The 14704-nt window shown below is 37.0% G+C and overlaps 3 non-coding genes across 3 annotated transcripts; all 3 read right to left on the minus strand.

The window, feature by feature from the left end:
* Nucleotides 1-72, minus strand: Trnap-agg (transfer RNA proline (anticodon AGG)). Its single transcript has one exon. It is a non-coding gene; the product is annotated as a tRNA-Pro (tRNA).
* Nucleotides 73-5699: 5627 nt separating this feature from the next.
* Nucleotides 5700-5771, minus strand: Trnap-agg (transfer RNA proline (anticodon AGG)). The gene has a single exon. It is a non-coding gene; the product is annotated as a tRNA-Pro (tRNA).
* Nucleotides 5772-13359: 7588 nt separating this feature from the next.
* Nucleotides 13360-13431, minus strand: Trnap-agg (transfer RNA proline (anticodon AGG)). The gene has a single exon. It is a non-coding gene; the product is annotated as a tRNA-Pro (tRNA).
* Nucleotides 13432-14704: the final 1273 nt, after the last annotated feature.

Raw genomic sequence — 14704 nt, forward strand, 5'->3', positions numbered from 1 at the left:
GGGCTCGTCCGGGATTTGAACCCGGGACCTCTCGCACCCTAAGCGAGAATCATACCCCTAGACCAACGAGCCGTTATCTGGCACCGTAACTGAGTTATAATAAGAGCAGATTGAAATGTGATAAACAAGTTTTTACGACAGATCAGACATCTTTACGACAGATGTACTAAAGTATTGTGGGCATCACGACGGCCGGATGACAACTGCATCGCAAATGTAACGTGCCAAGCTCATCAGTATTATATCATTGTTAAGTTTACCATGCCTGGGAGTATTCCTTCTTTTATTCTAAACATAATCTCCCGTAACGAAACGGTAACACGTAGAATGAACGTTATCGTTCTATATCTACCTTGTGGAAGCATTACAACGCTATTTACTTACACCGGTGCACGCTCCTTATTGAACGCTGCCCTTAACAACATGACGAAGTGTAAGGTGACCCGCTACCCTACTAACTAAAATATTCATTCGCTCTATTTAACAAGACGCATATGTAGATATTAGGGAAATACAGGTAAACTCCCGGGAAGCATATGCAGATATCTGGAAATTACAAATAGACTCCTGGGAAGCATATGTCGTCATCTGGGAAATACAGGCATACTTTGGGTAGCATATTTAATATTTGGAAATACAGTTATTCACCCGGGAAGCATAGGTAGATATCTGGGAAATACAGGCAGTTTAAAATGAGATTAACTGTTTGATTTATACATATGTTCTGCATTTTATTTTGTTCGTTTTTTTTTCATCTTCTTCAAAACATACAACACCAAATACAGTTTTTTCTGTTTATTTTATAATAATGTAAATAATAGCACTTCTATCCATGTTTAAGTTCACGTGGATTAAACATGGACAGTCATATTTACAACGATAAATTTGAAATTGCAATAACAACTATAACAACAGGTAACAATCAGAACGGCAGGTTAAAGAACAATACAAATAAATATAATTCACGTTTAAAAAATGTCATGTTACATATCGCAGATATTTAATATGCTGCTCTGGGATTTGTATACCCACTGTAGCCGGAAGCACATTGTCCGTTATACTGGTAGGACGGATTGAGATGTTACGTCATTTGTTTTTGCGATGACGATCGGGGATATGCCAATGCCAATGAAACAGACGACAAGTATGAATTGTTATTTGGTGAAATCGTAACCGACGGAAACTGTGACGTCATCACTTGTTGCGGTGAAGTCCTTATTGAGTAGGGCGTCGGAGCAGACGAGAATGAAGAACCATTGCCAGATGTCATGGTCATGGATGGGTATCTCTGAATCGACAGAGTTGGTGACATGGGCGAAAGTTGCGACTGGGCGGGGTTCACCGGATGTTGGGTGCTGCTGTTATTGTTTGAACTGATGGAGTTCGTCTGCATCCAGGGATTTAAGTAGCCGCCGGCCACATGCTGCGGTGAGAAGGCGGCCATCATATGGCCAGAAGTCATGTAGCTGAACGGACTGACGGACGACATCGCGGGCGTCATTGGCATGTAGTCGGTAGGGTAGCTGTTCACCGATTCGTTGACGCGGCGCCTCCAACGGGCACGCTTATTCTGGAACCAAATCTCTCGCGACGTTTCCGGGCTTATGTTAAAGTCGTTTCCCGGGCTGCTTGACTATAGTTTGGGGCTGGTGAAACCTGTTTCCGGGCTTCTGGCGACGTCGGTGTCACTCTCGGGCGACGACCGTCTACTACCGGAGAGAGAGGACGTGGACAAAGATGAGGACGAGTGAGGGGAGATGGATCCCTGCAAAGTCATTGAAGAGTCCATAACTGCGGCATCTACGGTTGGCAACTGTTCACTGCCTTCCAGGTTGTCATCTGAAATAAAAATAAAGCTAAAGGCTTACCATCGTGCTTGTCTTTAGATACATGATTTGTATATGTACATAATTTGTGAGGAAACAAAAGAAAAAAAGAATATGCATGCACCTAACAAATTTTGGAATCATTTTTCTATATAATTTAAAAGCTTACCATCAAGTTTGTCCATTTTCTGTTTGAAAGTTGTTTGTCTGTAAGACTGAAAGTGGGGTGTGCTGAACGGGGGTAATGAATGTGTGGCTGTGCTTCGGACCTATCCCTCGCGGGGTCCCTTCTCATCTGTCTGACTGAGCATACGCGTGACATTGTGAGTGAACAGTCCGGTTCCGGGCAGGACTGGAGAGACGCTCATGGGTTTGAGCGGTAGGAGATCTGAATCCGGTGTCCTGGCGGCTGGATGTACCGGCACGACGGTTGACGACTTCAGGGGAAACAACTCGTTCAGTGCGGAATAGCCGCCGCCATACCTCTGCTGCTCCGTGTGGTCCCTTGTAGACTGTACGATCTGAGGGGAATCAGATGGATATTCAGTGACACTTTTTAAATTCAGCAAACTTATGATTTTCTTCTTTGTTCTTAAAGTTCAGGTTGTGCCCTGGACATTCATAAATGAGGTATACATTGTACGTGGGGATTTTAAAACAGGTGGTGAATTGTATGAACATAGTAGAACATATGCGGTAAAAATACTTAATCATTTTTATTTAATAAGCTTGGCATTCTTTGTTTAAATGAAATGATCGTCACGAAATGCTTCAAATAAAACTGTATGGCCCGAGGCAACAACGGCATTACTTTAAAGTTGCTTTTACAATTTTATTGATCTATTTTTAAGCTATATGTTTGCTATATACTTCACAGGTGATTGTTTTCTTTAAGTAAATTTTCAATTCAAAAGTGGCACATAGTCATATAATAGTTCTATTTTAGTTCTTTTTAATAAGCAAATGCGCCGATATTGTTCTGAACAATCGACCCTATGTGTTGAAAATATATTGGTGAAACATTTGACTTGCTTCCATATAATACACAAATATTATATAATTAAGCAAAAAATCAGACTACTTACATGTTCGTGCATTTTGATGGATCACAATTTTCTCAGCGTGTTGTATTAATCTGTTTGTTTATGTTTTGATTGTTTTAGATAGATTAGATTGATTCTGATTTGGCTTGGAATTATTTAACCCTTATATAAGGGCTTGGAAAACATCATTATCATACTTTTTGAGTGAACTCGTTAACTCGCACAAACTGTTAACTGGTGGCAATATTCAGAACTGTAATGAGTGAATAATGGTCACTTTGTTTCAGCAATCATGAACTTATATTATTCACACTTTATACTAATTACGAGAAATGAGGGACATGAATTTTTTGTTGATTTACTTCCGTTAATAACAGACCATAATTGTATCGTGCGGAAGCATTACAACGCTATTTACTTGCACCGGCGTACGCTCCTAATTGAACACTGTCCTTGACAACATGATGAACTGTAAGGTGACCCACTACCTTACTGACTGAAATCCAAGCGCGAGGCGCTGAAAGACTATCTGCGGGCAAATATGTGAGAGTTGCAAATTGTATTTGAACTATGGGAATGGGTGAAGGGCACATATATAAAAGTGAAAAATGTGCCGAGAGCGCTTGTGCCCACACTGGGCGAGGAAACAAACATATCTATATCTTTATGGCGTCTTGTGTCATTTTGTTTTTGTAAATGTCACTTCAGTCGTCGTAATCCCTCATCCCCATGTATTTATTGTTACAATGCATGCCCCATTTCAAGCGTTTCTAAAGGTTTTTCGTTGCTTTGATTAGATACCATACGATAGGAAAATACAATACATCATATATATATATATATATATATATATCATTTCCTTTTATTAACATACACGTTTTGTTTAGGGAAAATCATTTTTTTACAGACAAATTCAGCAATAATTCCATTCAAAATACACAGCTTATCACTTCAGTCGACGTATCCCCATGTATTTGAAGTTACAGTAAATGCTCTTTTCAATCGCGTCTAAAGGTTTTTCGGTGTTTTGATTAGATAGCATACGTTAGACAAGTTTTATGAACTTACACGTTTTAATTCTTTAAGGAAAATGATTCTATTTTTACGAGCAACTTTAGCAATAATACCTTTCAAAATGCAGAACTTATCAGATGGTCGTTTTCCCGCGGTGAGGACAAACATGTGGTCAGTTAATGTATGTAGAAACTATGTTTAGAATACCGGTCAGTTAATGTAGTTGAATCTATTTTTAGATTATCGGAACTTGTCTGTTTTATGAATGAGAATATGATTGTGCTTTTTAAATTTATTGATAAATTTAATGTTATTGATGTTTTATGTAAGTACCTGTGTAGAAATAGTACTAGTGATGTTATGAATGCTTCGTACTCTTTGGATGTTAAACAGGTTTAAACCGAACTACTTTGCTTCACCAAACGTATGGATGACTCACTGTCGTATCAGGGCATGTGTGCTTATATAAATTGAAAGCCTAATGTCTAAAACTATGCCAAGAATACACCGGAACGAAGCTTTTATGCAAAAAATGAAAACATCTCATTAGAAATATAAACGCCTAAAATCATAGAATGAATAGTATCTTGTTATTGTGTTGCAGGTAAATTACAATGTATAGTATTTGAAGCATTATCAATGCGAAACCTGAGATACAACTATTTTATACTTAGACAATTATTTTTGTTTCTTATCTCATAAAAGTCAAATAAAAAAACACCATTACAAATAAGCGTGCTTCAGGGTCACGTCAGGTTATAATAACAAATCCTGCAGGCGATGGGACACTTGCGGTCGGTAATCATTTCTGAAACATCATGGGCTAAACTCAGAGTGAATATCAATATGTTATCTTCCTACCAGAGCCTCCTATCTTGACCCTCATTAATCTGATAAATATAACGATCTAAAAATAGTTATATTCTGCTAAAAATAAAATGCCGGGATACATAATTACAGCGCGGAAATAGCGGAAAATGCGTGCATGCGCAGATAGTCTAAAAATCATTCGCAATATTTAAACCCGAATCCTCGGATTACTATTTATTTTCCAAACTTCATCATGCAGCTATATGTAAGTTGCGGTTTCCAAAAGTGATTAATCTCATTTTGGAACAACAAACAAATCGTTAATTTAGTAGTTTTCCAATGCATCAAAGCTTTACACATGGGAAGCATATGTGGATACCAGGGAAATTCAGCTATGCACCCGGGAAGCATATGGAGATGTCAGGGAAATACAGTTATACCAATGGGAAGCATATGCAGATATCAGGGAAATACAGATAGACACATGGGAAACATAAATATTATGTAGATTTCTGAAAAAACAACAGCTATACACCCGGAGAGCATAAATGTAGATATATTGAAGTAGAATCACGGGGACATATGTACATATCTGGGAACGTGACATATATACAAGACGTAAATTAAGTCATAATTTAAAGTCATGTATTATACCATCAGCTTTAGTCGCAGTAAAAAGGGTAAACATGCTTAGCTTGATTTCCCATCTTGTTTAATATGAGACAACAGTATGACACAGGTAATCGACTTTATCCCTACATATAACAATAGAATGACACAGGTTGTCCACTTCATCTCTACATACAACTACAGAATGACACAGGTTGCCCACTACATCTCTACATACAACTACAGAATGACACAGGTTGCCCACTACATCTCTACATAGAACAACAAAATGCTTCAGTTAATCGAAGTCGCTCTCCTACCCACAACATCCGAGAATGCACTTTTTAATACAATAAGGTCTGTCAAAACCTGTTGACAAAAGTTTGTGTAAAATGTTGGGCTCGTCCGGGATTTGAACCCGGGACCTCTCGCACCCTAAGCGAGAATCATACCCCTAGACCAACGAGCCATTATCATGTAGTGAAATTGAATTATAATTAGAGCTGATTGAAATGTGATAAACAAGTTTTTACAACAGATAAGACATCTTTACGACAGAAGTACCACAGTATTGTGGGCATTACGAGGGTCGGATGACAACTACATCGCAATTGTAACGTTCCAAGCTCATCAGTATTATATCATTGTTAAGTTTACTATGCTTGAGAGTTTTTTTCTGTCTTTTCTTCTACACATAAGCACCCGTAACGAAACGGTAACACGTATAATGAAAGTTATCGTTCTATAACTATCATGCAGAAGCATTTCAACGCTATTTACTTGCACCGGCGCACGCTCCTTATTGGACGATGTCCTTAAGAACTTGACGAACTTTAAGGTGACCCGCCTCCCTACTGACTATACTATTAATTCGCGATATTTAACAAGAAGCATATGTAGATATTAGGGAAATACAGGTAAACTGCCGGGAAGCATATGCAGATATCTTTATTTTTATTTATTTTAATCATATATATATACATATATATATATCAGTACATTTTTAAATTCTCAACATAAACAACATATTTATGTATTTTGATAAAATATAAATATATTCAGAAACAATAATGCTCACACACACGCACACACATGCACACGCACAAACACTAGCACATACACACACACACGCTACCACACACACGCACACACGCACGCACACACGCACACACGCACTCACGCACACACGCACACACACACACACACACACACACGCACGCACACACACACTCTGCATACACACCCGATCATATGTTGTTTATACGATCGATGTCCCCTGTATTAGCTTATATATTCTATTAATGTTTTTATATATTTTAAGATTTCTTTGTATGGCTAAGTGTGTCTTTTATTATTAAGTTATATTGTATGTTTAAGTACTTCCCATTTTTGTTGTGGGTTTTAAGTTTATCGTTGTTCAACGCAATTTGTTCTTCTATTTTTATCCTTTATTTCAAATACGTCAAGTATGCATCAAAGGATAGTGTTCTATTATAATACTTGGTTGAATGTATATAGAATTTCATTAGAATAATAAGAAAGTTGCATAATTTTATGTTGTTGTATTTGTTTTTTGTCACTGTTTCCAATAAAACTTACAAAACTATAATTATATTAATTGTTGTTGAAGCTATGAAACTGTTTAATTTATTCCATAATTGTTGTGTCTCATAACACTCCCAGTATAAATGTTCAATAGCTTCAATACCTGAATTACAGAATGTACATAAGCTACAATCGACAAGTTTCAATTTAAAAAGCAGTTTGTTGGTTGGTATTGTTTTTAAAAGAAATTTGTAGTAAAAGCTACGTAACGTAGTATCTATTGTAGATGTGTATAATCATATTACAGTATTTTTTTCCACTCAACATTTTCTTCCAGTGCTTCAGACCATTTTAATTCTGAACCTGGCGATGTTATTGTTGCTTTGTTCAATATTAAGTAGATATTATAGGATCTTATTTCTTTGCCTAGATTCTACCATTATTTCTCGCGTTTATGTGATTAATTCCGTCTTTAATCAACTGTAGTTTCGTTTATGCAGAAATATATTTAATGAGGGTCTGATATCTTATAAAATCGGTGTTCACTATGCCGTATAGATATTCTATTTGGTTAAAAACATAAATAAATATTGGTTCTATAATCGAAAATGTTTATTACCTTGTTCATACCAATGTTTGTAGAAAAATGTGTTTCCTAAATTTTGAACGTTTTTGTTATTCCATATAACTGTTTGGGCTATTTTTATTTTATTCAGATCATATACTTGTTTTATTTTGCTCCATGCTTGAAGCACATTGTTCAGAAATGCACATTGTCCTGACACGTTATCAATGAAATATTTATCCTTTTCACATTCAAATATTAGTTGGTTGCCATGTGCTTTCAGTTTATTTTTAAAGAAGATTTTCCATTGGCTTTTATTATTATCATCCAAGTATCGTTTAACCCATAAGGCTTTTATTGAGTCAAGTATGCAGATATCTGGAAATTACAAATAGACTCCTGGGAAGCATATGTAGTCATCTGGGAAATACAGGCATACTTTGGGAAGCATATTTAGTATTTAGATGTCAGGGAAAACAGCTATTCACCCGGGAAGCATATGTAGATATCAGGGAAATACAGATATTCACCTGGGAAGCATATGAAGATATCTGGGAAATACAGATATTCACCCGGGAAGCATATGTAGATATCAGGGAAATACAGATATTCACCTGGGAAGCATATGAAGAAATCTGGGAAATACAAGTAGTTTAGAATGAGATTAACTGATTGATTCATACACATGCACTGCATTTCATTTTGTTAGTTTTTTCATCTGCTTCAAAACATACAACACCAAATACAGTTTTTTTTCTGTTTATTTTATAATAAAGTACAGAATAGCACTTCTTTCTATGTTGAAGTTCATGTGGATTAAACAGTACTTGGACAGTCATATTAACAACGATAATTTAAAATTGCAATAACAACTATAACAACAGGTAACAAACAGAACATACATATAAATAAATACAAATGAATAAAATTCACGTTTACAAAATGTAATGTGCCACATCGCTGATATTTAATTCACTGCTCTGGGATTTGTATAACCACTGTAGCCGAAAGCACTTCGTCCGTTATACTGGTAGGACGGATTGACTTGTGACGTCATTTGTTTTTGCGATGACGGTCGGGGATATGCCAATGCCAATGAAGCAGACGACAAGTATGAATTGTTATTTGGTGAAATCGTAACCGACGGAAACTGTGACGTCATCACTTGCTGCGGTGAAGTCCTTATTGAGTAGGGAATCGGAGCAGACGAGAATGAAGAAACATTGCCAGATGTATTGGTAACGGATGGGTATCCCTCATTCGACAGAGATGGTGACATGGGCGAAAGTTGCGACTGGGCGGGGTTCACCGGATGTTGGGTGCTGCTGTTATTGTTTGAACTGATGGAGTTCGTCTGCATCCAGGGATTAAAGTAACCGGCAGTCACAAGTTGCGGTGAGGAGGAGGCCATCATATGGCCGGAAGTCATGTAGCTGAACGGAATGACGGACGACATCGCGGGCGTCATTGGCATGTAGCCGGTAGGGTAGCTGTTCACAGATTCGTTGACGCGGCGCCTCCAACGGGCACGCTTATTCTGGAACCAAATCTGAAAGAGATCGAAACACATCATGATAATTTCTATGAAAAGTCAAATTCAACAGTTTTTAAATCTTATTTCAATTAATAATATTTATCGAAAAGTAAACTAAAATAAGTAAGTTACTTTTTATATATGTTATAAAACAATTTCAAAGCATTCTTGTACTTTCGGTTGCGTACCTTTATCTTATTATCAGGGACCCCAAACTTTTGCGCAATATCCTCCATCTGTTCTGAGTCGGGATAAGGATTGTCGTGGAACATCTTAAGTAGTGTCTGAATCTGTTCATTTGTATAGCACGTACGCACGAGCTTTTTCTTCTTCCTGTCCTCTCGCGACGTTTCCGGGCTTATGTCATGGTCGTTTTCCGGGCTGCTTGATCCTAGTTGGGGGCTGGTGAAAGCTGTTTCCGGGCTTCTGGCGACGTCGGTGTCACTCTCGGGCGACGACCGTCTACTACCGGAGAGAGAGGACGTGGACGAAGATGAGGACGAGTGAGGGGAGATGGATCCCTGCGAAGTCATTGAAGAGTCCATAACTGCGGCATCTACGGTTGGCAACGGTTCTCTGCTTTCCAGGTTGTCATCTGAAATAAAAATAAAGCTAAAGGCTTACCATCTTGCTTGTATTTAGATACATAATTTGTATATGTACATAATTTGTGAGGAAACAAAAGAAAAAAGAATATGCATGCACCTAACAAATTTTGGAATCATTTTTCTATATAATTTAAAAGCTTACCATCAAGTTTGTCCATTTTCTGTTCGAAAGTTGTTTGTCTGTAAGACTGAAAGTGGGGTGTGCTGTACGGGGGTAATGAATGTGTGGCTGTGCTTCGGACCTGTCCCTCGCGGCGTCCCTTCTCATCTGTCTGACTGAGCATACGCGTGACATTGTGAGTGAACAGTCCGGTTCCGGGCAGGACTGGAGAGACGCTCATGGGTTTGAGCGGTAGGAGATCTGAATCCGGTGTCCTGGCGGCTGGATGTACCGGCACGACGGTTGACGACTTCAGGGGAAACAACTCGTTCAGTGCGGAATAGCCGCCGCCATAGCTCTGCTGCTCCGTGTGGTCCCTTGTAGACTGTAGGATCTGAGGAGAATCAGGTGGATATTCAGTGACACTTTTTAAATTCAGCAAACTTATGATTTTCTTCTTTGTTCTTAAAGTTCAGGTTGTGCCCTGGACATTCATAAATGAGGTATACATTGTACGTGGGGATTTTAAAACAGGTGGTGAATTGTATGAACATATTAATAGAACATATGCGGTAAAAATACTTAATCATTTTTATTTAATAAGCTTGGCATGTTTAAATGAAATGATCGTCATGAAATGCTTCAAATAAAACTGTGTGGCCCGAGGCAACAACGGCATTACTTTAAAGTTGCTTTTGCAATTTTATTGATCTATTTTGAAGCTATATGTTTGCTATATACTTCACATGTGATCGTTTTCTTTAAGTAAATTTTCAATTCAAACGTGGCACAAAGTCATATAATAGTTCTATTTTAGTTCTTTTTAATAAGCAAATGCGCCGATAGTGTTCTGAACAATCGACCCTATGTGTTGAAAATATATTGGTGAAACATTTGACTTGCTTCCATATAATACACCAATATTATATAATTAAGCAAAAAATCAGACTACTTACATGTTCGTGCATTTTGATGGATCACAATTTTCTCAGCGTGTTGTATTAATCTGTTTGTTTCTGTTTTAGATCGATTAGATTGATTCTGATTTGGCTTGGAATTATTTAACCCTTATATAAGGGCTTGGAAAACATCATTATCACACTTTTTGAGTGAACTCGTTAACTCGCACAAACTGTTAACTGGTGGCAATATTCAGAACTGTGATGAGTGAATAATGGTCACTTTGTTTCACCAATCATGAACTTATATTATTCACACTTTATACTAATTACGAGAAATGAGGGACATGATTTTTTTGTTGATTTACTTCCGTTAATAACAGACCATAATTGTATCGTGCGGAAGCATTACAACGCTATTTACTTGCACCGGCGCACGCTCCTAATTGAACACTGTCCTTGACAACATGATGAACTGTAAGGTGACCCGCTACCCTACTGACTGAAATCAAAGCGCGAGGCGCTGAAAGACTATCTGCGGGCAAATATGTGAGAGTTGCAAATTTTATTTGAACTATGGGAATGGGTGAAGGGCACATATATAAAAGTGAAAAATGTGCCGAGAGCGCTTGTGCCCACACTGGGCGAGGAAACAAACATATATATATCTTTATGGCGTCTTGTGTCATTTTGTTTTTATAAATGTCACTTCAGTCGTCGTAATCCCTCATCCCCATATATTTATTGTTACAATGCATGCCCCATTTCAAGCGTTTCTAAAGGTTTTTCGTTGCTTTGATTAGATACCATACGATAGGAAAATACAATACATCATATATATCATTTCCTTTTATTAACATACACGTTTTGTTTAGGGAAAATCATTTTTTACAGACAACTTCAGCAATAATTCCATTCAAAATACACAGCTTATCACTTCAGTCGACGTATCCCCATGTATTTGAAGTTACAGTAAATGCTCTTTTCAATCGCGTCTAAAGGTTTTTCGGTGTTTTGATTAGATAGCATACGTTAGACAAGTTTTATGAACTTACACGTTTTAATTCTTTAAGGAAAATGATTCTATTTTTACGAGCAACTTTAGCAATAATACCTTTCAAAATGCAGAAGTTATATGAAGGTCGTTTTCCCGCGGTGAGGACAAACATGTGGTCAGTTAATATATGTAGAAACTATGTTTAGAATACCGGTCAGTTAATGTAGTTGAATCTATTTTTAGATTATCGGAACTGTCTGTTTTATGAATGAGAATATGATTGTGCTTTTTAAATTTATTGATAAATTTAATGTTATCAATGTTTTATGTAAGTTCCTGTGTAGAAATAGTACTAGTGCTGTTATGAATGCTTCGTACTCTTTAGATGTTAAACAGGTTTAAACCGAACTACTTTGCTTCACCAAACGTATGGATGACTCACTGTCGTATCAGGGCATGTGTGCTTATATAAATTGAAAGCCTAATGTCTAAAACTATGCCAAGAATACACCGGAACGAAGCTTTTATGCAAAAAATGAAAACATCTCATTAGAAATATAAACGCCTAAAATCATAGAATGAATAGTATCTTGTTATTGTGTTGCAGGTAAATTACAATGTATAGTATTTGAAGCATTATCAATGCGAAACCTGAGATACAACTATTTTAAACTTAGACAATTATTTTTGTTTCTTATCTCATAAAAGTCAAATAAAAAAAACACCATTACAAATAAGCGTGGTTCAGGGTCACGCCAGGTTATAATAACAAATCCTGCAGGCGATGGGACACTTGCGGTCGGTAATCATTTCTGAAACATCATGGGCTAAACTCAGAGTGAATATCAATATGTTATCTTCCTACCAGAGCCTGCTATCTTGACCCTCATTAATCTGATAAATATAACGATCTATAAATAGTTATATTCTGTTAAAAATAAAACGCCGGGATACATAATTACAGCGCGAAAATAGCCGAACAAGCAAACCTCTTTGGAGTTTGTGGTCTTATGACTACCTGCGTGCATGCGCAGATAGTCTAAAAATCATTCGCAATATTTAAACCCGAATCCTCGGATTACTATTTATTTTCCAAACTTCATCATGCAGCTATATGTATGTTGCGGTTTCCAAAAGTGATTAATCTCATTCTGGAACAACGAACAAATCGTTAATTTAGTAGTTTTCCAATGCATCAAAGCTTTACACAAAGGAAGCATATGTGGATACCAGGGAAATTCAGCTATGCACCCGGGAAGCATATGGAGATGTCAGGGAAATACAGTTAAACTAATGGGAAGCATATGCAGATATCAGGGAAATACAGGTAGACACATGGGAAACATAAATATTATGTAGATTTCTGAAAAAACAACAGCTATACACCCGGAGAGCATAAATGTAGATATATTGAAGTAGAATCACGGGGACATACGTACATATCTGGGAACGTGACATATACAAGACGTAATTAAGTCATAATTTAAAGTCATGTAATATACCATCAGCTTTAGTCGCAGTAAAAAGGGTAAACATGCTTATGCTTTCCCATCTTGTTTAATATGAGACAACAGTATGACACAGGTAATCGACTTTATCCCTACATATAACAACAGAATGACACAGGTTGTCCACTTCATCTCTACATACAACTACAGAATGACACAGGTTGCCCACTACATCTCTACATAGAACAACAAAATGCTTCAGTTAATCGAAGTCGCTCTACTACCCACAACATCCGAGAATGCACTTTTTAATACAATAAGGTCTGTCAAAACCTGTTGACAAAAGTTTGTGTAAAATGTTGGGCTCGTCCGGGATTTGAACCCGGGACCTCTCGCACCCTAAGCGAGAATCATACCCCTAGACCAACGAGCCATTATCATTAGTGAAATTGAATTATAATTAGAGCTGATTGAAATGTGATAAACAAGTTTTTACAACAGATAAGACATCTTTACGACAGAAGTACCACAGTATTGTGGGCATTACGAGGGTCGGATGACAACTACATCGCAAATGTAACGTTCCAAGCTCATCAGTATTATATCATTGTTAAGTTTACTATGCTTGAGAGTTTTTTTCTGTCTTTTCTTCTACACATAAGCACCCGTAACGAAACGGTAACACGTATAATGAAAGTTATCGTTCTATAACTATCATGCAGAAGCATTTCAACGCTATTTACTTGCACCGGCGCACGCTCCTTATTGGACGATGTCCTTAAGAACTTGACGAACTTTAAGGTGACCCGCCTCCCTACTGACTATACTATTAATTCGCGATATTTAACAAGAAGCATATGTAGATATTAGGGAAATACAGGTAAACTGCCGGGAAGCATATGCAGATATCTTTATTTTTATTTATTTTAATCATATATATATACATATATATATATCAGTACATTTTTAAATTCTCAACATAAACAACATATTTATGTATTTTGATAAAATATACATATATTCAGAAACAATAATGGTCACACACACGCACACACATGCACACGCACAAACACTAGCACATACACACACACACGCTACCACACACACGCACACACGCACGCACACACGCACACACGCACTCACGCACACACACACACACACACACACACACACACGCACGCACACACACACTCTGCATACACACCCGATCATATGTTGTTTATACGATCGATGTCCCCTGTATTAGCTTATATATTCTATTAATGTTTTTATATATTTTAAGATTTCTTTGTATGGCTAAGTGTGTCTTTTATTATTAAGTTATATTGTATGTTTAAGTACTTCCCATTTTTGTTGTGGGTTTTAAGTTTATCGTTGTTCAACGCAATTTGTTCTTCTATTTTTATCCTTTATTTCAAATACGTCAAGTATGCATCAAAGGATAGTGTTCTATTATAATACTTGGTTGAATGTATATAGAATTTCATTAGAATAATAAGAAAGTTGCATAATTTTATGTTGTTGTATTTGTTTTTTGTCACTGTTTCCAATAAAACTTACAAAACTATAATTATATTAATTGTTGTTGAAGCTATGAAACTGTTTAATTATTCCATAATTGTTGTGTCTCATAACACTCCCAGTATAAATGTTCAATAGCTTCAATACCTGAATTACAGAATGTACATAAGCTACAATCGACAAGT

This window comes from Mya arenaria, chromosome 2, assembly GCF_026914265.1.
Source record: "Mya arenaria isolate MELC-2E11 chromosome 2, ASM2691426v1".
NCBI classification, from domain to species: Eukaryota; Metazoa; Mollusca; class Bivalvia; order Myida; family Myidae; genus Mya; species Mya arenaria.